The following is a 26,078-nucleotide window of genomic DNA, read 5'->3' as shown; positions in this document are numbered from 1 at the left end:
TTAGAAGGAGTGTGGGACCATATCCAGGTTCAAACAGGAAAGAATGATCTGGTTGATTAGTGATGTCTATCATGAGAGCCAAGTGCAGCAGTGGAAGTAGGAACAACACATAAATGACTTCCCTGATATAAGGTATTATTTATTACTTAACTTTCAAGAGAACATCTTGGGTGTCATCACTTTCCTCCATGAAGCCTTGACTGATTGAACCTAACCAATCTGCTCCCTTAATTTGAAGGAGAAGTCAGTTCTGTAAATTTACCCACTCAATGAGAAGTTATTTGAATAAAAACATCAATCAATAAGTACAAACAGCACTATACATCATTATCCTTCTTATTCTTCAAAGGGAGATAGTCTACCATAAAGCCACACAGATCAAAGACATCCAGCAAAACTCTTTTCTTAAAATGAGAAAAACATTTTAATACTTTTATCTGTGGGGTTTTTTGTTATTTATGAGGAGAGGGCAACATCTGACACTGTTTTCCTTTTTTCATAATCAATGTGACTATTTGATTCAAAAGAAGGATTCAAGTGCAGTAATGATGCTATAGAAATAAAGAAGGAAGTTTCAAATTAAAGAAGAATGGAGTGGAAATTGTAAGGAAATGCAGATCAAAGTGATTGGGTTGAGGGGCGAAGAAGGGACAAAAGAAATGGCAGATAAGAGCAGGAAGACCAAAGACAGGGCGAAGAGCAGTTAGAAGGAAGGAAGTCAGAGGAAAGTATGTTTTCATTTATACTACTCCGGAAGGATATTTTAAAAGGAACATGATGTCACTTCCATGTCAGTAGAGCAAAGATATTTCATAAAACATAGCTGTACTCCTTTTACCATCAGGACCAGATCACTGCCCCCTACAGATTTAATTTTTCTTCTTTCTTTTTTCATTTTTTATTTTTTAGCATGAGTTTCACAGAGAAATGCTGAAGTGATTTTGTTTAAAAAGAATCATGGCTTACTTAGAACACCCTTAAGAAGATTCCCAGGATAAAAATAAACTAATCCAAACTTACTTTCATGATATGTGTCACATGAAGATATTTACTTCCAACTTAAGTTCAGTCTCTGAAATATATGCATCATATAGTGGGGAATCAGTGCCACTTCTGATCTCACACTTTTAAGCACCATAAATCTTTAATTTTTTTAATGAGCATCCAAGCAATGATGACATCCCTGACACAGAAGCAACGTCACTTTAACATATTGCTTTCCTTCATGAATTTGCAAATCTGAACATAACGCTTCTGGATCTCATTAAAGATATAAAAGGAATTTCCATTTACTTTTATTTTTATCTTCATTTCCATTTCAATATTCCAGCCTTAAATTTATACAGTGATGTATGTCAATTATTTCTCAATAAAACTGGAAAAAATTTTGGAATTTTCTTGAATTATAAAATTTTACTTAGAAAAGTATAGATGTGTGTTTTCCATGCACCAAAGAACGGATCCCCACCATACTTTGTAAGATTACATCCCCCAAATGGATCTCCATAGAGGAAGCCTTCCAGACGCGATGCATATGCTTATGTTTGCACACACCCAGCCTAAGTCCTCGGTCTGCCTCCCAAAATGTGATCCAATACAGAGCACAGTTCCTTAGAGCACCTTGCAGCCAACTCTGGCCTCAACTAATAAAAAGTTTTACTGGGTTAATTCATTTTCTCAGAGTGGGATCTGACATAACCCATGATATGGATTACGTAATGGGTCTAAAAACATTTATATGAACATATGACTTGTGAAACAATGCAAATGTTCATAGTAGGTGAATGCCTGAGGAAACATGTGTATCCATGAACTGGAATACTACACAGCCATGACAGGTTGTATTCAAAAGTGTTTTTAAAGATATAATCATAATAAATGAAAAAGTCAGAATTAAAAATTGCATATATATATATATATATATATATATATATATATATATATACACATATACATACAGTGAGGAAAAATAAAATTAGGACCAAAAAGTACCAAAAAGATATAATACCAATAACTGAGACTGAGTGGCTTGATTACAGATGATTTTTTCTTCTATTTTTCTATTTATTTTCAACATCTGCTTTAATAAGATTATGCTATTTTAATAGAGTATGCTCGTATTTTAAAGTATTTAACAAGAAGGCTGATTTTACTTTTTTTCATCTTTTACTTTTTTTCAAATGAGAGAGGACAAAGGCAAAGCATAGCAGTGTTAAAAAAAAAAATAGGAAGCAGAGATTTGAGTTGGGGACCTGGGATTAGGTATGGAAACTACTGTAAAGAGGTAAGAAATCAACAAGGCACAGTTGTAGGTTTATTGTTAGAGGTCAAATTTACAAACTGGGACTGGTCCACTTAGAAAAGGAAAGAGGAACAGAAACTCAGATTTAAAGCCAGAAAAAAGGAGACAGGGATAGGCAGCAATACGCTGACATATCATGGGCCATCTCATGTGTAACTACTGGAGTTCCCCATACTCTCTGACTCTGGAGTGAACTAAGCACCACCCAAGACCTATAGCCACAGAGGGGGTTAGCACCATAGCCTACCCTCACCTCCTTGAGGAAGGACATCTGGCAGCAGGGCCATGTTACAGTTATTACGGGATTCAAGTCATGGGACAGCCATACCTGAATCTCATCCCTCACTTTATCATGCAGTGGAAGCCTGACTGCTCTCAGCCCTCACTCAATCCAACTTAGATGTGAGGGTGCCTCCAGGTCAAAGTGGAAGGAATAGAGGAAAGGGCAATTGAACCAAAGTAACAATTACAAAGCACAACAGTTATTTTGACTGTATCTAGAAGCTAGATACAATCTGGGTATGAAGACCAGAAGGGAGTTAACTTTTCTGTAGTGAGTGGTATGGTGGTCCATAACATTAACCTATTCTATTAGCTCATTCCATCAATTTCTTATTCAATATAAATTCTTTGAGAGCCTACTTTGGGCAGAGCACCATCTCAGACACTGAGGATGCAGCAGTGAATAAAAGAGGAAGTTCTCATACTTGTGCAGTTTACAGTCTCAACTGGGAAAGATGATTTTAATAATAATAATAAACTAGATAACTAGAGCATTTTGGGTGTTGATAAGGGTATGAAGACAATAAAATAGGATGGCATGACCAGGAAGTCTACTTCAGACAGTCAGAAAAGTACTCTTTGAAGAGGTTACATCTGAGCTGAGGCATAATGACACTAAAGCCAGCAAAGGGAAGCTATACCTTTAGAGCACAATCTCACATAAAGCCAGAACCTGCAGAAAGCAACACCTTCATGAAAGGAGATAAACTAGGAAAGAAATCTCTGGTGAAGGAGACAGTGAAAACACTTGGCATCTCATCTTGTCTCTGAATGGAGGAGAGGGAGAGGTAGAACTGTCCACCTGGGAATTTATAATTATGAGCCTAAACTCACATGGTTACAGCCAGAATTTACACTACTCACATGGGGGAGGGATGTGGAGCCTAAAAATTAGTTTAGAATGAGTGTTTACTTCTCATAAGCAAATGAAAATCCTCTTTAGAGGAAAACATCTTAAAACTTGTCCTCAAAAGAATTTCCACAAATTATGCTCCATAAAATATGTGCTCATAATTAAAAAAAAGAAACAGACCCAGAAAGACTGCAAATATTAGAAGTATCAAATGTTTAGCCTAAAATAATTATGTTTAATATGGTTACAGAAATAAGAGTATTTGTCTAAATATTAAAAAGAGACAGGAGACTGTGAAAATAATGAGATATACTTGGGTAAGAATTAAATAGAGTTCATAGAAAAAATTTTTTTTAAATTTTAATAATGAAATTAGAAAGTCAACTATTGGATTAAACAGCAGATGAGACACAATTGGGAAAACACATGTAAAAGACTTTGCTGGACTAAATGCAAAGTACTTGATAAAGTTAGAGGTCTATAGATTATGCATATAAAGCCAGCTGCCCCTAATTACTGCCAATGGAGTGTTAGAGAAAAGAGAGGTGACCCTATCAAGCATTCTCTCAGGGCAGAAATTCTCCCTTCAGCCTTCTACTCAGAGACAAGTGTGAGCTCCAAGAAAGAAGGACCCAGTGTAACTTATTCACCAGCGGATCTACAGAATTTGAAATAATCCTTGGTAAGGGCTCAATACACATGTGTTAACTGACTTAATGAATGAATAATGGTGTATCTAATAATAGTTGGTAGAAATCCTGCAATGCTATTTGGAGGTGTTAGTCGAACTCTGGGTCTACACAACTCTAAAGAATCTGAAAAAATAAATACAAAATTCAGTTCATTAGAAAATATTTTGTGCCCAGTGCCAAATGCCCAGATGTTGCCATCTAAAGAGAGATTTGAGTTTCTGTACAACATTGGATGGTTGGCAATGGTTCTCTCTTAGCATCCTCTTATTTGGATGTTGTGCTGACAAAACCCAAGCAATACTCCCATCTCTACAATCTCTGTTCCATTCTCTATTCTCCCTGAACATTTTGAGATAGTGAATTTAAAACTTTAAAATGCCAGCCAATGAGGTGCTGATGTAGTCTTCAGAATTTCAAAACTCTTTATTAATCCTCGCAGATTATCCCAAGCTTATCTTTAATGCAGTATATCAATTGAGGAAGTGGCAGGGGAAAAACATAAGTAAATAATTTTCACTGCTGAATCTCTTTCAGCCTGTGCCACATTGCATATCACATGTGTATTCTCCCCTGTCCACAATGACTTTTTTCTGGCTCTCAGGCAGATGTGATTCCATCAATGAAAAAGTCAGCTGAAAAAGCAGCCATTTCATCTACAAGGCAATCTACAAATCCACAGATATTATGCCATCCTCACAGGATCAAATTCAAACTGGGCATTTCATCTACGAGGCCATCTACAAGTTGTGAAACAGACAATATGGTGGCTCCACGCACACGTCTCACTGGGGTCTCTGTGCTGCTCCTTTTAAGCAGGGTCATTTCTGTTCGCAGGAGTGAAATAGATTTTCTAAAACGGATGGAAGCCTAGCAAAACAAGATAATGACTAGAATCTGCCAGTCAGCTATAATCTTTATACCCTGAAAGCCTAATTGAACTAGAAAACTCAGAGCAATAATCAGAAGTCACATGTGAATGACAAGCTTGTAACTAAATTACTAAAAGGTTAGTATTGCTATAAGCTTTCATCTCCAGTTATAAAAGCCTATGCAAGAAACCTACACAATGTCTCATCCTTTTCTAGATACTATAGGCAGGAGAATGTTCTCTTTCCTGCATAGCATGTTTTGGAAGAAAGAACAGATATTCTAGAATCCAAGTGATAGTTCTTCAAAGACCTCTGAGGTTGAAACCAGTTCCTGCAGAATGTTTACTAAATTCTAATCCCTCACTCATCTCCAGCCCAGTTGCCTTATGCAGTTTGCAATTTGATTGCAAGTGAAGCGAAGCCTCAGTACATTTGTATTTGGCTCACAGACACTTATTTTTAATAACAATTATAATCACAAACCCTGTGTGAACAAAAACCCTATGCCAACATGTGGCACTTTGTTATCAGAAAATGCCTGCAGGCTTAAGGGTAAAATATCCCCTCTTGAAAGCGACAGATAAGGGCAGTGGGGAGATCTCTCAACCAGCTTCCCAGTGTTAGATTACGAAGCAAATAAGAGACCTAGTTTGCAAGCACAAGTTTCCAAGCATCTCTCATAGCTCATCTCTCACAAAGTTCCATCATGTGGTATAAGAATGTGCCATTTGAAATATAAATGACTCCATAGGTGCATGCAAAGGTATATACATATTGGAGATAAGTTGACCAGATAAGCAGATGCATGCCTTATTTCTGATGGCACTTACGCTTGTATTGCAGCAAGTTCTTGAGGCAAATGTATTCAAAGACTTGAAAATTGCTTAGATGCAATAGATATTGGGTCCTGATAACAAAGGGAACAGCTTATTACTAAACTCTACTGGGCCTAAAATTATGCTGGAAAGAGATACAAATACGTATGAGATTCATAAAGCTGTATTAAGAGAACTCTTGTGTATATCTGAACAACAAGCATGACAAATGTTGAGTCCCAAGTTTGCCAGAAAATAAATTATTATAGACAGAGGACCATGTACGACATGGCAGAGATGCACAAAATTTTCTACAAATACCTTTAACCATGAAGGATTATCTCCATCCCTGACACCTCCTCAACCAGTGCAATATGTTCCACTGGAATTGATACAGTGTTCTAAAATTCCTTAAACCTGCCTCAGCACCCTCGAGGTTGGCATGGGTAAGATTCATTTTCTTAAGGTATACAGAGTACTTAGGGAAAGTGGAAAAGGGGGCATGGCTTGGGATTTGGCAGCATGATACTAAAGTAATGGAAAAGGAGGAGCAAATTCTGTCAATCATCTATGTATTGGATATATTCTAGAAAACCCAAACCTCTAGACATTCAGACACTTTTTTTTCATTATGAAGGCAAAAGATCCAGTCTCTAGTCCTGAATTTGTTATTTTGGAGAGGCATAAACCCAGAGCTAAATTAAAGCCTGGAAATACATTTCAAAAATCATAGACGAAGAATTTGCAACTATTTTTCTCTACATTAAAAATCGTGGCTAGGTTCTAAGCTCATAGAAGTGAGTGACTTCACTCAGTATATTATTCACCTCTGAAGAGAAAAAAAGTGACTATTTTAGCATCATCTATAGTTTCACGCTTGAGACATCACCTAAGGTATATTCATGAACCAGAAAAGGCCTTATTACTGTTATACAATTCCATTTTGGCATCTACTCAACCACGAAAGCAGTTTCATTTTTATGCGAAATATGCCAGATGGCATATGCATTGCATGGTTAAAACAAACATGCAGAACTCAATTCTGCTGCAGGCACTTTACTGGAGGGAACATTTGGTCATGTGGTTATATTATCAGCACATGGTGCTTTAAAAGTAACCGAAGCCCTAAGTTAGGAGATGCCTTTGTTAGTGTTTTGTTTTTGTTTTTTTAAATTTGATTTGGCAAGGGAGGGGTGTAGCTGGGGGAGCTTTTGAGAATCACTCTGCTGATAACTGAAACTGCCAATTGGTGGTGATGTCTGAAGTCTGGCCCAAGCAAAGCTTTTGAAGAACTCAGATTGCTATTAAAAAAATTCTATATCAGCTAATGCAGATAGAAAGAGCTGGAAAAGACACAGCAGATCATCTCAGGATGGAGAATGAAGTCTCTTGAGTATTCAATTAAATCACATAGGATTAAGTGCTGGGAGAGTTCTCTGAATACAGTTATTGAAACAAAAGGAGATGGAGATTCAAATATAACTTCCTTAACAGAAAAATAAATGTTAAAATAATGATATTGTGATCTTTACAAGTGATACCAACATTAATAGTATACAACATGAGGGTCACATATGTATGTGAAAGAAATAGACCCTGCATGTGAGAGAATTCAATTAAAGTGAGCAAATACTGACCACCTTCCTTGCATTATGTTGGGTGAAATGGGAGATACATGACCTCAATTATAATCTTAGTTGAAGGAATCAAATTTTAAATGCATAAAACAGAGCTAAAATTGAACAGTGTATTGCCAAAATGTGAAATAATTGGGGTAATCTCAGCAACTCTATCCAAATAAGTTGTAACAAATCCTTATGGAGATTTGAGGCAAGGCTTGCCTCTCTCACTATCAGCCCCCTTTTGCCAAACCTTGGAATAGGGTCAGAGAGGATCTGGTCTTTGTCCTTAGATCAAAGGTTACCATTCTTTGGAGCTAAACTTTGAGCTTACCTGTCCTGGCTCATCTGTCCTAAATTCATGTCCAATATGCCCACATCTCTGCCTACTTATTAAGAACTCAAGTCTTGCTTGTGCCTTACCAGTTGCACATTCCCTGTAGAGGACTATTGTTTCAAATTGTCACTAGTCATTCCCACACTGTAAAAACAGGATTCAGGTCCCACCCTATGGGTAAGGGAGCCCAAGAGCACCTGGAGCTTCAAAGAGCTGGGAAGATGGACCATAAATAAGAAAAAGGAGGACGCGATAAACAGGATAGGGCAACTAAAAACAAACATCACTCAGATCCTCGTTGCCCAGGGCAGTCTTCTACTCTGTCCCAACAACTAATCAAGAACCTACTGAGTAAAATCACCAGTGAGGAAATATCTTAGCCCCAGAACCACGTGGCTGAAAAGAACATCAGAGATCATCTGGCTATTTTGATTTTTTATAGTCAAGAGAAACTCACTCAAAGATGTGAGCTTGAGTCCCAGGTGGTCTTCCTAATGTCACATGATGCTTCCTGGGACAGATCTGTGCTGAAAGCTGGTGGGGGATGCCTTTCCTGATGGAGGAAAGAAAGAAAAAAGGTAAACTTGGCAGCTCTACTAATGAATCAGTTCTCTTTTTTTCTGGCTTTTTATTAATCCCACATTTGGTACAAATACAATACTGGCTAATTTTCTAATGGGACACATGTGAACATCTCCTAAACCAGCCTGTAGCCTTTCAACAGGGCCAGGACAAGGTGAGGTAGGAGAGACGCCTGACACAATCCTGAGAGTGTCTCCTTGCATTTTGCACCCTTACCGCCTCACTCATCTCACTTTAGACCCAGCCCTGCATTTCAACAACTCCAACAATGTTGACTGTGTTGCCTGATTTATTTATAATACAGGTCAAGATAGAGAATCAGGGAGCCTGTTATTCAGATAATGAGCCAAAAAAAATAGACACTTATAAAATGAATGGCTAACTGAATTCATGATCTTTTCCTGCATAATGATTACATTAGCAAAACACAGATGGAGCACCTATAACTATGAAATACATATAGTTAATGTTAGTGTGTTAAAGGATTCCAAACCCAAAATAATCACAATATCTTCAGCAGACTGATTTTAGATGTGTCCAGACATCAGTATCTCTCCTATGGGTTTTTTTTTGTTTTTTGGTGGTTTTTTTTGGCTACGTTGGGTCTTCATTGCTGCACGCGGGCTTTCTCTAGTTGCAGCAAGCAGGGGCTACTCTTCGTTGCTGTGCATGGACTTCTCATTGAAGTGGCTTCCCTTGTTGCGGACCACAGGCTCTAGGTGCACGGGCTTCAGTAGTTGTGTCATGCAGGCTCAGTATCTGTGACTTGCGGGCTCAGTAGTTGTGGCTCGTGGGCTCTAGAGCGCAGGCTCAGTAGTTGTTGCGCATGGGCTTGGCTGCTCCGCGGCATGTGGGATCTTCCCAGACCAGGGCTCAAACCCATGTCCCCTGCATTGGCAGGTGGATTCTTAACCACTGCACCACCAGGGAAGTCCCCTCTCCTATGGGTTTTTAATTTAATTCAAAATACAATTTGCTCTCTGAGTTATAGAAGTTGTAATTGTCTTAAAAAAGAGAAAAGCTGCTCAGTGTTATTGCCACATGACAAATGGAGGAGTGTAATAAGTAAGTGGGAGAACTGGCATAAATAAGTAGGACACATGTCACATATGATCATTTGCTAGAACATGCAGTTTTTCAGCTTTTGAAATACAGACTAGATTAAAATGCACCTTCTCTTTTGGATAAATAATGGTGTTTATATTAGGGCACTTAACTCTGCCAGCACCAAGGGCTGATCAGTGGTACCCATCTTATGTTACAATGAAATGATGCTCAGGCTGAGACTGTCGGGTCTAATGCTTGGCACAGTAAGTACAGCCCATCTGATGGACAATTCTGAGTCTCTCAAGAGCTTGCATGACTATGAGAAGTCAGAGAGGACAGTAACGGTGAGAAGTCAGAACTTACTTTATTGCACTATTGGAAACCCAAGGCAAACCCAAACCAGCTTAAACGTCAAAGAGAAGCTGATTGGCTCAAGAAATCCAACTTCCAGTTGAATCATCATAAAAACAAAAGGTCAAGGATGTAAATAAGCCTCAGGAAGAACTAGGGCTAGGACCCAGGTGATGAATCTTTCTCTCTCTCTTTCTCTCTCACTCTCTCTCTCTCCCTCCCTCCCTTTCTCTTTCTCCCTTTTCTTTGTGTTCTTCTCATTCTGGATTCCTTCTCTCCCCCACAGACCACCTTTCTCCAAATAGTAAGAAATTTAGCCAGGAGGACAGAGTCAGGTGAGAAAAAGACTGCCCCTGCAACAGCCATATGGAATCACATGGAGAAGAGAGTAGACAAGAGAGGGTGTTGTTCCATACACAAAAATAAACTCAAAATGGATTAGAGACCTACATGTAAGACCAGACACTATGAAACTCTTAGAGGAAAACATAGGAAGAACACTCTTTGACATAAATCACAGCAAGATATTTTTTGATCCACCTCCTACAGTAATTGAAATAAAAACAAAAATAAACAAATGGGACCTAATGAAACTTAAAAGTTTTTGCAAAGCAAAGGAAACTACAAACAAGATGAAAAGACAGCCCTCAGAATGGGAGAAAATATTTGCAAATGAATCAATGGACAAGGATGAATCTCCAAAACATATAAACAGCTCATGTAGCTCAATATTAAAAAAAACAAACAACCCAATCAAAAAATGGGCAGAAGACCTAAATAGACATTTCTCCAAAGAAGACATACAGATGGCTAAGAAGTACATGAAAAGCTGCTCAACATCACTAATTATTAGAGAAATGCAAATCAAAACTACAATGAGATATCACCTCACACCAGTTAGAATGGGCATCATCAGAAAATCTACAAACAACAAGTTCTGGAGAGGGTGTGGAGAAAAGGGAACCCTCTTGCACTGTGGGTGGGAATGTAAATTGATACAGCCACCATGGAGAACAGTGTGGAAGTTCCTTAAAAAAATAAAAATAGAATTACCATATGACCCAGCAATCCCACTACTGGGCATATACCCAGAGAAAACCACAATTCAAAAAGACACATGCACCCCAATGTTCATTGCAGCACTATTTACAATAGCCAGGTCATGGAAGCAACCTAAATGCCCATCGACAGAAGAATGGAGAAAGAAGATGTGGTACATATATACAATGGAATATTACTCAGCCATAAAAAGGAACGAAATTGGGTCATTTGTAGAGACGTGGATGGATCTAGAGACTGTCATACAGAGTGAAGTAAGTCAGAAAGAGAAAAACAAATATCGTATATTAATGCATATACATGGAACCTAGAAAAATGGTACAGATGAACTGGTTTGCAGGGCAGAAATAGAGACACAGATGTAGAGAACAAACGTATGGGGAGTGGTGGTGGTGGGATGAACTGGGAGATTGGGATTGACATGTATACACTAATATGTATAAAATGGATAACTAATAAGAACCTGCTGTATAAAAAATAAATAAAATAAAATTTAAATGATAAAACAGACACAATGCACAGTCAGGAAGATTAATTCAATATGTGAAACAATAAAAAAAAAAAAGAGAGGGGGTTGCTGAAGAGACAATTCCATAGATGTCCTTTCAGCATTCACTCTAAATGTCACCTAGCACCAAAGACCGCTTTACCCCTTAAAGAGGAGGACAACCCCAACAGATGTGTATTAAAGACACAGCATTCCCTTATTTTATATAATTTAAAAGTTAGAGGGAAAAGAATGAGGACATTTGAACCACTTTTAGAGACAACACAACACACCTGTGTTTATATGGCCTTTCTTTCTTGACTTGGTGAGCCTCACTTTATCTTGTCAGGAGGGCAAAGCAGGAACAGGGACAGGTTGGGTCACTGATCTCTGCTTGGCCACAATTCTGGAAAGATAGACTAGGAGAGAGAGTGTGGAGCCCCCTTGGTCACACCATCCAGAGAAGCGTCATTCATGCTTCAACAACCAGTACAGGAATCAGCATTTGAGACAGTCTTGTGCTGTTGTTGTTGTTTCTGTTGTTTTGTTTTGGGAAGTGAAAGAGCAGAAGAGACCTATTGTGTGGATCTCAACGTAATGAAATTTCCTAGAACAGTGTTCAACAGATATTTCCTGCCCTCATTTGAAGAAGTTTCCTGACCTGCAGGAGTTTGTATCAGTCAGCAATTCTCTGAAAAGGTGGAAGAGAAAAGTTGACTCTATTTTCCTGATTGTAGTAATAATAGCAATAATAATAAAACAGCCATAGCAACATCAAAACAAGTATTATTACTTTTATATAAAAACAGCTTAACATTTGTTAAGAGTTTGCAATAGACAGGTACAGCTCTAGAAGTTTTATGTGCATACGGTCACTCCACTTTCATTATAAAATAACGATGAGAATCCAGTTTCCAAATGAGGTATGTATTCTTAAGACCCTTAAAATCCAGCAAGGCTCATTTACTAAAATTAAGTATGCCAATTAACCCAACAGTTGGACAGGTGATAGACGTTTAAAATCTGGTATTTAAACAAATGAGACTCCCTATACTAGATCACAACTCCTAGAAACTCTGTTACCAAATGTTGTCATTGGAAAGAAGGCAACTATTTCTTTGCTCTCTCAAAAACTTTAGGGATTTCTGGAGTGGTAGTGATAGTCGAGTGGTAGCAACTTATAGGAATAAATTCATCAATTTTGTCATGAGGTATTCTTGACAAATGCACCAGTCTGTAGCTAATATCACATAAAATGAAAAAAAAATGCTGACTTAATCCCATTCCCATAGAATCTATCAATACTTTTTGATAAAGAGAGTAAGTTCTCTTTGCATTCCTTTCCAATCTGGAAAATGAGTCTTGCCCTGTTGGGTCCTTTATGGATTTAAAAACGTAATTCAATAATACTTATTTTGCATCCATATGGATATATCCCCTTAATGACATGACCAAATAAATGCTTCATTTAAATTTGACTACACTTTGCCTGTAGCTGCTCTTAAGATTTTTTCCCCCTGAATTAATAAAACATACAAAATGCAGATGGTAGCATATGGTACCTTCCATGGGAACATTTCATTTAAATTATTGAGAATTCTGCAATCTGATTCCACTTTAATGAACACATGAAAAGTACCTCTTACATTATAAATGTGTAAATAGCCAGATTAAGTATTTTCATATGCTTTGCTGATTTTTCCAATACCTTCAGGAGTTATAATAAATATTTTATGTTTAATCAAAGGATATGATACATGCTATTTATCATCTATTAAGCATCTGCTTAAATATTTCTAAAATATCAATGGGAGTGACAATCTACATCCAGCTATTGCAAACAGCCTGATCTGACATTTAATACATTCCAGTGCCATTGCACATTCACAGAACTTATTAATCAAACAATCCATTAAGACATCATCCTCTAAATCTCAAGATTGACCTATACATAGGAAAGAGGGGAATGTAAATTATACAAACCTCCTGGGAGACAATTTGAAAATATTCATTAACATCCTTAAAATTGTTTACAACTTTTTGACCTAGAAATTCTACTTCTGGGAATTCATCTTAAGGAAGCAAATAAATATGTGAAAGAATTTATGTTTATCACAGCGTGATTTATATCAGTATAGTTAGCATGCCCCAGCTTATGATTTTATAATAAGGTAAAATATTCACTAAATACTCAATGGCAATCATATGCCATTTTGTCCTTAGTTGCCTAAACCAGAAATAAGCTGACCTCAGATTTTCATTCTATTGTTTCTGAGGAAAAAAAAAAAGTTTTATCTGGGAAAATATTCTTGTACACTTTAAAAAAGAAGGCAGGTTATAAAGTCCTATGTACGTACAGGATTATGCCATTCAGTGCATGGGGGGAAAAACTGTCTATATATATATATATATATATACACCAAAATGTTGATAGTGGTTACCACTGGATGGTTAGATTACAAATGATTTTTATTTTCTTTTTAACACTTATTCTGCAATTTCCAAATTTCCAACACAAGTGATTATTTTTATTTTCTAACCAATTGATACAGTACATATTATAAAAGCTATCAAGGTCCTAAGCATGGGTGCCGCTCAGCCTCCCACTGATGATGATCACCTCCTCCTCCAGAATATTCTCGCTTCTAAGGGCTCAGTTTTCTGCTTGCCTATGAAAGTTCCTGGGAAGCCTCTGACACCTGCTTCTTGTGCTGTGCAAAGCCCCTCAGTTGCAATATTGTGACATGCTCACAAATTCCACTCACATCCCTCCTACTCGTTCATTTTATGAATGAAAACACAGATGAGATTGCTGGCAAGGGTCACAAAGGCATATCATCTAAGGTGGAATTTGCACATGTGTCATTTAGTTACTGACCCTGTTCATTCAGGAGTCCAAATTTGCAGATTCCATTTCTCTCCATAGTGGAAAGCTCCACAAATCAAAAATGGAGGCTTTGAAAGGACTGGGGTCAGGACAAACCCATATATCTAGTATCCTATCCGCACATCTACCTGTATGTACAAGGAGCAGCTCAAACTAACTTTGTAGAAACTCTTCCAATAGCACCTTATTGCCTACTGAATCATGTTCAGACCCCTTACTCTGGCATTTCAGATCTTCTGTGCTCTGTCCTCAAAACTATTTCTGCCCATATTGCTTTCTATTTCCAGACATATAATTTCCTTTTTATCCAAACATTTTCATTCACAATAATTTAAATGTATAATGTGTTTTTCAATTTTTATGCATTTGTTTATGCTGTTCCCTGTTCCGTTTATACTTAAAATTCCCTGCTCTGTATGGATTATGCCTACCCATCAAATAGTGCATCTTAATTTTCCCTGCATCTATATCAGACCGACTAGCCTAATGTAATTTCTGGTTCTGCCCTAACCCAGACCGGGGAAAGCAATACATTGCCTAAATTCTTTTTAAACTTTTCAAGTTTTAAAATACGTTTCTTCATTTGCTAGAAAAGCAATGCTTGCATATTAATACTGACATTATACTAACACAAACAAACATTTGAGTGTAAACTGTGCTATAACATCAATAGATTCCAAGACAGAAAAGATAGGATTTGAGAAGGGAGAATGGGCAGGTAAATTCTCCTATCTACTTAATTACGGAACACTCACGTAAAATTTCCTTTGGCTGCCTCCATTAATATAGCAATGATTTTCATGCCACTTTAACAGGGCAATTTCATCGACTTGGCAAAGCAAAAAGAAAAATAAAATATCATTAATCCCTTTGATTTGATTTCTCTCTGCTTTCATTTTTAGCTTATTAGATTTTATGCATTTCTAAGTGCTACCAAAATATAATGGTATAAAAATATAAATAAACCAATCAGAGGAAGGCAGGTTGTGGTCAGATGATGAGTATCATGCTATGAAGTTCACAATGTATCCTACAGGCAAAGGGGATCCTCGTGAGTATTTCAGGCAGGAGACTAACGTTATCATATTTGTTTCTTAGAAAGTTACCTGGTCAATAAAGGAAGGTGGATTAGTATTGAAAGAGGGGTGAGGTATAAGGAGCTATAGCAACAATCAGACAAATACTGAACTAAGATACTGAGATGTTGGGAACAAAGGGGTAAAGATGGAGACTAGAGGTCAGATTGTAAAGTGTTTTTGAAAGGCAGCATGTTGATGGCTTGAATTTAGGGAGTGATGCCCTGTGTATATTGTAAGAAATTAGATTTCAAGGAATCTTTTTGAAAGCAAACATTTATTAGAATTTTTCATGGTGTGTGTCTGTTACCGCATATGGAAAAGCAGTAGATACAAACCACAGCTAGATCATTCTTAATGCCAGGAGAGAAAGTGAGCCCTACAAATTGTTCCCTTGACTCTGAATCTGCCCGTCTGTAAATTTGAAATAATGAAGAAGCAAAAACAAAGTCTCCTCCAGACATGAAAAATTGGTAGAAATGTTTTCCTAATAGAAACAATATCAATACACAAAAAGAGGAAAATATAAAGCAGAGAGTTAAGGATATAGTTAAATCCAAACGCCTAATGTTGAGTTGCTAAAATAGAGGAGAGTCACTGGAATTTATCCTGAAAGGAAGCTTTCGGAGTGTTTGTCAGTTCCTCCAATAGCAGTTTATCACAACATAGGCCGACAGATCACACCATATTTTTAACATTAACTTATCCACAGCTCCAGACTCAGGTGCTGCAAAGAGTCCAAAGTCCGTAGATGTGGTAAACAGGTTTAGCTGCCCAGGTTTTCTCAGCCTTGCAGATTATCTCCCAGGCCTTTGATTCATTCTCAGGACGTGCAGAGGAGAGGAAAAGGAATTGCCAGAGCCGGTTTCTTGGTAAGCCCCTTTCTATACAAATAAGATAGTAATTGTCAAAAAATTGAAGGCTGGGCACTTTAATTTTCTGCCATCTGTAATCGTATGCAAGCTGTGGCAAAGCCAGAAATGAAATCAAGGTACTAAGGCATCTAATATGTCATTTCTTATGTCATTTTTTTGGACTATGGATCTGGAGAAAATAAGCTGTTTGCAACAGGGTAATTTAGTTATATGATGCACTCATGCAAAATCCCATTTTAAGTGACAAGGCATCATTATGGAGTAACCACATGATATGGATAGGGGCTGGCACAGATTCCAGTGAACAGCCACACTCCTTTATTTGAGCTGTTACATCATGAATCGGAATGGACCAAAATGAAGATGTACCCTCTTTAAGAGTAGAAACTCCATGCTGACATGAGAGCAGAGAGCTGCTCAGGCGAGCTGACAGTTTCTGCAGGACATGATGGGGCCATCAAGTTTCCACTAGATGGGAATTTCTGATGGAACAAAATATATCTAGAACAATAACTAAACAAATATTCCCCCCAATAATGCCTTTAAAACGTATGAAAGTTCTGTAGAATAATCATTAAGTCTAGAGACACAGGAAAAAAGAATGTTCAAGTTTATGTGGGTTAGCAAAATTATGCAAGATATAGTGCAATTTAACTGTTTATCTAATAATGAGTAAGCCTAGTGCATTGGGTCAAACATACATAAAAAGGATAGGTAGAACTACTCTAGGCTCAAACTGGACCTGGAAAATTACCTGTTCAATGTTATTAGTAACTCCAATTATTTAAGGAAGAAATTCTAAGCATGTAGTTTCTCAGGGAAGCAGCAAGAGGCAGCGGAATAAACACACGCTTAAGAGACAGATGCAAGTTCAAATCCTGCCTTTACCACTTAGCAGCAATGTGACTTCACTGATTGTAAATTTTGGGTAATACTACTGGCTTCATTGGCTAGAGTACAGGTAACAGGTGAGAAACACCTGACATAATTCATGCTAACTTATGTCTCCCTTCCTTCCCCTTTTCCCTCTGAAGTCAAGGCTCTTTCAGCCTCCAAAGGGATCAATTATGGCAGCAGTTAGTCCTGAGCACAGCTGTGTTATCAGGCATCCCACACAGTTCCTTGTTCATTTCATTCAAGCCACCTTCATTGCAGCTTCCTTCCATTTTCTGACTCTTTAGAGACGAATATATGTGTCTGCCTGGAATACAAATGGCTTGAGTCATGCTTGTGTCCTGGGCCTGACAACTAAGATAAAAGTTTCATGGAGAAGTGGGTTGTTCTCAAGCAACAGCACAGAAAATACAACCCCTTAAATTGGCTTAATTTTACCATTTTCAAAAATTGTTGAAAATTCTTCCTCCTCTGTTTCATTTCTTAAAGGCTTGATAAAACAAAAACCTCTTGTTAGTCTCCTAATCCATACTTGCACAGAAGAAATCTAGATGGATTTCTTTAGGATATATTTTGGCTATTGAGCTCTACAATGATTTCATTAAAATATTAGGCATGAAAGAAATATCAATGGTGGACTCTCCCAGAGAGAAGCAAAGTTCTGCTCGCCTCTGCAGTCTGCGCTCCAATATGATACTAAGGTTATGCCTGATTTGGGGGAATGAAAACAACCACACTCAGGCACAAGGCACAAAGGAAGGGTATCTCCCTCCCCAGTTCCTCCTCCCACAAATTCCTGATACCTGGGGGGCCCAGGAGATGGCAGACAGGTGATCAGGGAGCTCTTTGCTCAAGTGCTCATTGAGGCCGCTTCATCCTATAACTGAGATCTCCTCTTTTACTGGCACAGAGAGTGTTTATCTTAGCCTCAGCTAAAAAAAAAAAGAGCTTCATTTTATCTAGTTAACTCTTCTGGTCCCCTGATTCTGCAGGAGGGAAGCCAAAGGAAAATTTTCTCCCTTTCTTGGTCACAGATATTAACAATAAAAGAAACAATAAATTAATAGACTCTGTTAGATATGCTTCCTGAGATTAAGTGTGAACATGGTGAGTGTATTTGTTCTTTGCTCCAAGGTGGTTTCTTCCTCCTATATTTTGAATATTGGAACAGAATAATAGAGTATGCCCACAACTTGTGTTCATGGCTCTGATGAAGGTATGATATATCACAAAAGGAGGAAAATTTACTTCCACAGTTCAAAGTATAAGACAAAAGTGTCTGTACAGGGGGAGAAGCACAGGTGAAAGGAGAGGAAGAAAGGAAGTCATAGCATATGAAACATTGCAAATGCTCAACAAATATTAACTGATTCTGTCGTCATTGTCGTGGTCATTGTTGGACTGTCATCATTTCCAAGGGCAAATATTGGATAAACTGGATGGGTGGAAGTCAAAACGAAATGGATAGAGAAGATAAATAAACAAATGTAAGGAATGATTTTTAGAAAAATTTTAAAAGGTAGAGAAGGAATAAACAAGTAAGGGAACATAAAGAAATAGAAATTAGGAATGCTTTGGAACTTTATTAGATAGGTATATATAGATCACTGTCAGCCACAAAGCCTAAAGTGCTTTAGAAGAACGTGTACTGCATAAATAAGAGGTTTTTCTTTTTTTTTTTCCCTAAAAGGACCAAAAACACAGAAAATTCACAGGGTGCATGAAAATTCAGCCTATCATTCTAAATGGACCTCTCCCAGGACGCCTTTCTCATTTTTTTCTGAGCTGTACAAAACACATTTAAGTACAGGATTTCAAGTATGCTGACTTTTAAAGAAGAATGTTACTTCAAGAGTTCTTCAGGGACAAGAAACAGAACCTGGGTGCTTTCTATCTTCTTCTGAACACTCTTCTTTCACTGTCACAAACATACGGTGACCATTTTTCAGACACTACAGTTTCATATCCATTGTAGCTGACATCTAGAAGAGAATCAAACACTTTAAGAGTCTTTTCTGAGGCTTTGGTTGACAGTCTAACTGTGAAACTTTCCAACAACATCTTAGGTTTCTCAGAATTTATTCATAATTGTCCATGCCTAATATTTTTAACTACAATCTTATTATAATAAAGTGTCAACAACTGTATGAAATTGAGCCTTTAGTTTCAATTGCCAGATCAGCCCTCCATTTTCTCTCACCACATGCCTCAGTCCCACTGTCATGTTAATAGCAGGCCTTGAGTCTGTAGGGACCATTTCAACACATATTTGAAATTCACCCAGTTATGGAATGCCAAGAGTGTCTTACTGTCCAAGGTGTACCCACCATTTCACTGAACCATTTTCAAACAACTTCAAGGTTATTGTCAGCTAGTGTGCTGCTTATTGTTCAGTAAATTAGTTCTTTCTTATACATGAATCAATTCAACTCCCTAAACAGACGGGAAGGTCCATACTTGTTCATCTGCTGGCTTCTAGTGAGAAAACATACACACAACATTGGCAGATTGGCACACTGGTGAATTTAATTGTGGCCACAATACAGGTTCAGGTCATTCATGTGGATAATGCCTCACTACATGCTAAAGAGTCATTATCTGTTTGGAGAATGAAACCCACCAACTCACTAAAGCTTCATTATTAAGGTACTGACAGTGTTCTAGACCATGTGGTATGTATTTTATTCTCAGAAACAGCACAAGGAAGCAAGTACTATCACTTGGCACAATTTGCAGATGAGGAAACTGTTGCTGAGAGACTGAAGGCATTTCGAAGCCCACACAGCTAGCTGGTGGCAGTCACATTGAATCCAGGTCTTTCTGTCTCCAGAGCCATGCTCAGAAATACTCTTCACTGACTTAGTGCACATAATCATACCCGGAAGGCTTGTTAAAGCCACAGAATTCCACTCACAGAGATTCCAATTCTGATCCAGAAAGTCTGGAATGAGGCTCAGATCTCCACATATTAAAAAGCACCCCCTCTCTCCAGGTGATTCTAATGTGGGTGGTCTGTGGATCACCCTTTAGGAGAAGCACTGGAATCCTTGCAGTGTCCCCCTGGTTCTGCTCTGTGGCCTACTGCATATTTTAAAGATGATAGCAGCAGTATCACCGACACATGCTCCTTTCTTTCCATATTCCCACCAGGAGGGTGGAATTTATTTCTCTATCCTCTTGAATCTAGTAGGCCTTGTGTCTGTTTGACCAATAGAATACAGAACTGACTCTGTGCCATGTGCAGGTATAACCCTTAAGTAGGAATTATTTGCTTCCTGCCTCTTTAAACCAAGAGACTACCCTGACATCACCATGCTGTAAGAAGTCCAAGTCACGTGGAAAGACTCTGAAGGATGAGACACCATGTAATGAAAGAGAGAGACAGAAAGAAGTTGAGAATGAGAGAGAGGTGCTAAGGCACACCAGACATGAGTGAAGATGCCACCTTGGAAGTGGAGCCTCCAGCCCCTGCCACCCTAGTGGACAACACACTCAGCAGAGATAAACCATATAGCAGAGTCCTTCCTGAATTCCTGACCCACAAAGTCATGAGCAAAATAAATGCTTATGTCAAGCCCTAAGTTTTAGACTCGTTTGTTACAGAGTAGTAGAAAACTGAAATATACTACCATACAAAACTATAATTATATATATAATTATAAAATTATATATATAAAATAAAGCATTGAAACCCTTATGCAGAAAGGAGTTCTAACCAAAACTCAATGTAATTGAGTAAAGTTTCTTTTCCTGTAATTATCCGAGAATTTTCTTGAATTCTCATTTTTACTTTGAATGTGTAAACATGGCCATACCATTCTTACTCTGTGGGAAAATTTTTATTATTGTTTACATATTTTAAACTTTAAAATATTTTATATAGTGAAATTATTGATACATTTTCTTTAATTTTGTATTTCCCCTTACCTTTATTTTATTTTCCAGCTTTATTGAGGTATACTTGACAAATAAAAATTGTATATATTTAAGGTATACAATGTGATGTTCTAATATATGTATATATTGTGAAATGATTACCACATCAAGTTATTAACACATGCATCACCTCACAAAGTTATCATTTTTGTGTGTGTGACATGAGAATACTTAAGATCTACCCTCTTAGCAAATTTCAAGTATACAATACAGTATTATTAGTTACCATGCTGTACATTAGATCTTCCTTACATTTAGAACAACTCCCAAATTGTGCTGTCTTCTGCAAAAGCAATGTGAAGAAAGGCACACACAAAGATCTACATTCCACTTTTTTGCACCTGATTCACCTGTTCAGAGATAAAAGTCAGTCTGGGTTATTCACTGGATTTGTATGTGTTCTTCCTCTAGAGAGCCAAATTGGGACTGAAAGGCTTCATTTTCATAAGTTCCCAGATGAACACAAATCCAGAGTGAAATTTAACAGACTTTTAACTTGCATAAGCAATTGTTAAGTTTTCAGCACTATCCATTTCTGTGCTAGAGATAAGACATTTTATCCTTTTAACCTCATGCCTAGACACTCTGCACAGAAAATCCTGTTTTGATGATGAAGATTGATGCATATACCAAATCATTGAGTAACTACACTCATTCCCATCTGCTAGGAAGGCACGGTACCACATAAGGGTGCCTGGCCAGGACTTTGGAGGCATAACAATCAACCGAAGATGGGATCAAACATAAACCATGCTGATTGCAACAATGGTTCTGCCCAGTCTGACTTTCTGTTTAGCTCTGGGCAAAATGCTTCAATGGAAATCTTTATGGCCATCATATGTGAACATAATCAATTATAAAAGCTTAGTGTTTTGGACAACCTGATGGAAGCTGTATCTAACTTTCCTAAAATCGTTCACCATGTGTTGAAGACCTTCCTCTTCACTCTCAGGGCCACCTTGCTATCATCAAACTTGGAACACAATCTTTCCCTCAACATAAATTGGAGTTCTGCTTCATCCTAACCCACAAATGCCCCCTACTTGGCTTTTTTGTTGCTGTTGTTTATTCTTGAGTTTTTTACAGAATCTGTGTCAAACCCATCTCACATCCCTCAAATATTCATCTCTACTTTCTATCCAACTCCCTCACCCAGTCTCATGGTTTAGCAATAGGCTGTAGCTGATTACCTCTCTCCAGAATTCAGACTCAGATACCCAACTATTTGTGGGGCACCTCCACCTGGACACCTAAGTCTTAACACATCAAACTGAATTAACTATCTTCAGCCCACCGTTTCCCATTTTAATGAATGGCAATAACACCCATCCACTTCCGCAAATCCACTCCCTTGCTCCAATCTAGTTACCAAGTCTCCCCATGTTTAGCTCCTCAAACGTCGCAAATTTAACCCCTTGTTAGTACAACAATGTAGCCCCTTACCAAAACCTTTGTTCAAGTGTTCATTGCCTTTCACTTTAACTACTGAAAAAGCTTTTCAGCCCTCTATACAGTAGCCCATCAAAAATGATAATAATCAACATTTATCGAGTGTTACCATGAGTCAGGCATTTTCCAGGGTTCTTATGTGTATAAATTCATTTAAACATTTGGTAGGTGTTTTTATGATACCTTATTTTAAAGGTAAAGAATCAAGGCAGAGAGATCAAGTTGCTTTCCCAATATCACATCTAAATAGAACAGAACCAGAACAGGAATTCAAGCATCCTGACTTCTTAGCCCAAGCTCTTAACCACTCCATTCCATTACCTAAATACGACCTTCATCTGTTTCAAGTGGCTGCCAGTCAGTTATAGACTTAAAACCAGGCTCCCCAAAAAAGCACTCAGAGCACTTTAATGTAATCCCACCTCCTGCTTTCTTGCATCTTCAGCCTTTCCCCTTTTACTTGTCTCTGATTTCTGTGTGCAGATCTACTGTATGTAGATTCTACCACTCTAGAAAAGATTTTTCTGTCAAACCTGCCACCCTTCCAGGTTCCTGGTATTAGAGACCAAGATGCAGGCTCTTGATGTTCCCCTTGCTATAGTGGGGGTTGCTGCTCCATGACCTTTCCCCTGAAGAGAGCTAGGGAATGAATCTGTGTACACAAACACACACACACACTTACACCAAATATGGACAGCTTGTAAGAGAATATTGGCTGCGAAAGGAAGAAGAGATAACAAAAAATGATTGATAAAAACAATACAATTGGCTTCCCTGGTGGCGCAGTGGTTGAGAATCTGCCTGCCAATGCAGGGGACACGGGTTCGAACCCTGGTCTGGGAAGATCCCACATGCCGCGGAGCAACTGGGCCCGTGAGCCACAACTACTGAGCCTGTGCGTCTGGAGCCTGTGCTCCACAACAAGAGAGGCCGCGATAGTGAGAGGCCCGCGCACCGCGATGAAGAGTGGCCCCCGCTTGCCGCAACTGGGGAAGGCCCTCACACAGAAACGAAGACCTAACACAGCCAAAATTAAATAAATAAATTAAAAAAAAAAAAATACAATTGTTTTCTCCCAATTGGGAGATTGGGATTGACATATATACACTAATATGTATAAAATGGATAACTAATAAGAACCTGCTGTATAAAAAAATAAAATAAAATTTAAAAATTAAAAAAAAAAACAATACAATTATTTCTTTTCCTTTTCCCTTACCCTTCCTAATAACTCAATCCTAAAGCCATTGGGTGGGGCAAAGCAAGAGAGCTGTCCACATGGATGGCTGGCCTGGTTTGGATGTCAGACGCCAAATAGGATGAACAAAGAGCGTGTCCACACTGGGGAAAGCCCGGTTTGAGATGTCACATATTTGATCAGTCTTCCTGTGTGTAACCAATAGACCAGCACCATGGCCATCTTCTCCTCTCTATGACACCCTCCTCATATGCCAGATCACTCTGTGTTCCTACACCACATGCTGAGCCTTCCCCAGTGTAGACACTCTGCTCCTCCTGCTTGGGCTCTGATCCCCCTCATAAGCCACTTCTCTGTGTGGACAGCATGTTCACCCTGCCATGCTGTGACGCTTATACCAGACTGCCCCCATTAATGGATGCCCTTCTCACCTCATTTGGTTCTAGCACCTCACACCAGGACTTCTTTCCCTGCCCCCTCACGTAGATACAATCCTCACCCAACTTGGACTTTCAAATTCCAGCCAGAACACCCTCATATACTGACACTGTGATGTTAATTTTATGTATCAACTTGACTGGGCCATGGGGTGCCTGGATACTTGTTTAAACGTTATTTCTGTGTGTGTCTGTGACGGAGTTTCTGGATGAGATTAATATTTGAATTCATTTATTGAGTAAAGCAGATTGCTCTTCTCTGTGTGGGTGGGCCTCACCAATTTGTTGAAGGCCTGAATAGAATAAAAGGCTGAGTAAGAAAGAATTCTTGCTCTCTGCCTCACTGTCTTCGAGCTGGAACATAAGACTTCTCCTGGATGTGCATTCAAACTTGGCCTGGAACTTACACCATTGGCTCTTCCAGTTGTTAGGTCTTTGGACTCAGATTGGAACTTACACCAATTGGCTCTCCTGGGTCTCCAGCTTGCCAATTGCATGTCTTGGACTTCTCAGTCTCCATAATCACAAGCCAATTCCTTATAGTAAATATTTCTCAGCTGTTTTATCTACCTATCTATCTCCTATTGATTTGGTTTTTCCGGAGAATCCAGACTAAGATGCCCACTTAACCTTGCTCAGTTTCCAATAGCCCATGCAGCCCACTTTTCAGCAAAGTCGTCCTGTTCAGCCCCATCTTCCCCCTTGTACTTAGGACATCAAACTGGGTCCCCACACACACACAGTGTGGATGCACTCCTCACCCTGCCTGGGCTCCAGCATCTCCCACCAGCCATCCACGCATGTGGACAACTCTCATGCTTTACCCCACCCAATGCCTTTAAAAATGATTTATTCAGGAAGGAAAACGGGAAAAGAAAATGAAAGTGTTGTAGTATTATTTTTATTGATCTTATTTTTTGTTATCTCTTCTTCCATTCACAGCCAATATTCTTACAAGTGGTTCATATTTGCTGTCTACATTTTCTCAACCCACTCCCATCTGGCTTCAGCCTTCATCACTTTCTGATGCTACTAGGTCATCAGTGACTTTCTTATTTCTAAATCTAAGAGAGTTTTTCAGTCTTCATGCTGCTTGATCTGTTTGAGGCATTTGACACTTTGACCTCTGAAAATAGTCTATTCCCTCAGCCTTCATGGCACAGCACTCCTGTGATATTCCTCTTCTCTCACTGGCTACTTCTCCTTTACAGTCTCCTCTTCCTCTGCCTAGTGCTTGAACGTTGGCACTGCCCAAGGCTCAGGCCCAAGCGTTCTGCTCTTCTCACTCATCACACTCCCACATCTCAGTACTGCTTTGGCTCTGGTTGTCATCTACATGCTATTATTTTAGAAATCATCTCTCTGCAAGCCTGACTCTGAGCTCCAAACACATACACCCCACTGTCAACCATACATTCATTCAACTCAGTAATATTTATTGAGTACCTACTGTGCACTATGTGCACTGATGTAGGTCTTAACATCTTCATTCAGGTGTCTGAGGCACCTAACACTCAGCACACAGAGAGAATGCAATTATCTTCACCTCTCCTCCATGGTCTCTGCATACATCCAGGGTTCTTTATCTCAGGAATTGGCATGAGCATCTTCCTCTCGTCCAGAGCCAGAATCAACTGACCCTCAACTCCTCATCCTCACACCCAGTCGTTTACTAAGTCCAACTGATTCTACCTCTTATCTATCTCTTAAGTCTGCCCAATTCTCTACATTTCCACTAACGTTCTAGACCTGACCTGACCACCATCATTACTGTACTACAGCCTCCTAACTGGCCTCCCTGACTAAAGACCTGCCCCTTCACACACACGAGCTTTCTATTTACTCTCCACGTGGTAGCCAGAATATTCTTTCTCTAATGCAAATCTAATCACGTCACTCCCCAGATGTTAACTGTTTCATGGGAGTTCCTTTTGCCTTTGAGATAAAGAGGAAACTCTCTAACATGGCTTCAGAGCCATCCATGATCTGGCCTGCTCTGCTCTTCAGCCTCACTTCTGCTGTTTCTGCACA

The 26,078-nt window shown here is 38.7% G+C and overlaps 1 long non-coding RNA gene and 1 pseudogene across 2 annotated transcripts in view; both read right to left on the bottom strand.

Annotated features, from left to right (window-relative positions):
* Window positions 1-3,898: 3,898 nt before the first annotated feature.
* LOC309611888 overlaps window positions 3,899-26,078 on the bottom strand; it is a 188,066-nt gene continuing 165,886 nt past the window's right edge. Inside the window, exon 2 of the long non-coding RNA XR_014234817.1 lies at window positions 3,899-8,322. This is a non-coding gene — a long non-coding RNA (uncharacterized lncRNA). The remainder of the gene's footprint in view (window positions 8,323-26,078) is intronic.
* Window positions 3,899-26,078, bottom strand: part of LOC309611851 (small ribosomal subunit protein uS3 pseudogene) — a 119,498-nt pseudogene continuing 97,318 nt past the window's right edge. The window contains exon 2 of the transcript XR_014249773.1: window positions 3,899-9,289. The product of XR_014249773.1 is annotated as a small ribosomal subunit protein uS3 pseudogene (transcript). The remainder of the gene's footprint in view (window positions 9,290-26,078) is intronic.

This window comes from Balaenoptera borealis (genome assembly GCF_965194805.1).
Source record: "Balaenoptera borealis genome assembly, chromosome: 15".
In the NCBI taxonomy this organism is placed as follows: domain Eukaryota; kingdom Metazoa; phylum Chordata; class Mammalia; order Artiodactyla; family Balaenopteridae; genus Balaenoptera; species Balaenoptera borealis.
Note: the sequence above shows the minus strand (reverse complement) of the source record. Positions and strands in the feature narration are given on the sequence as shown.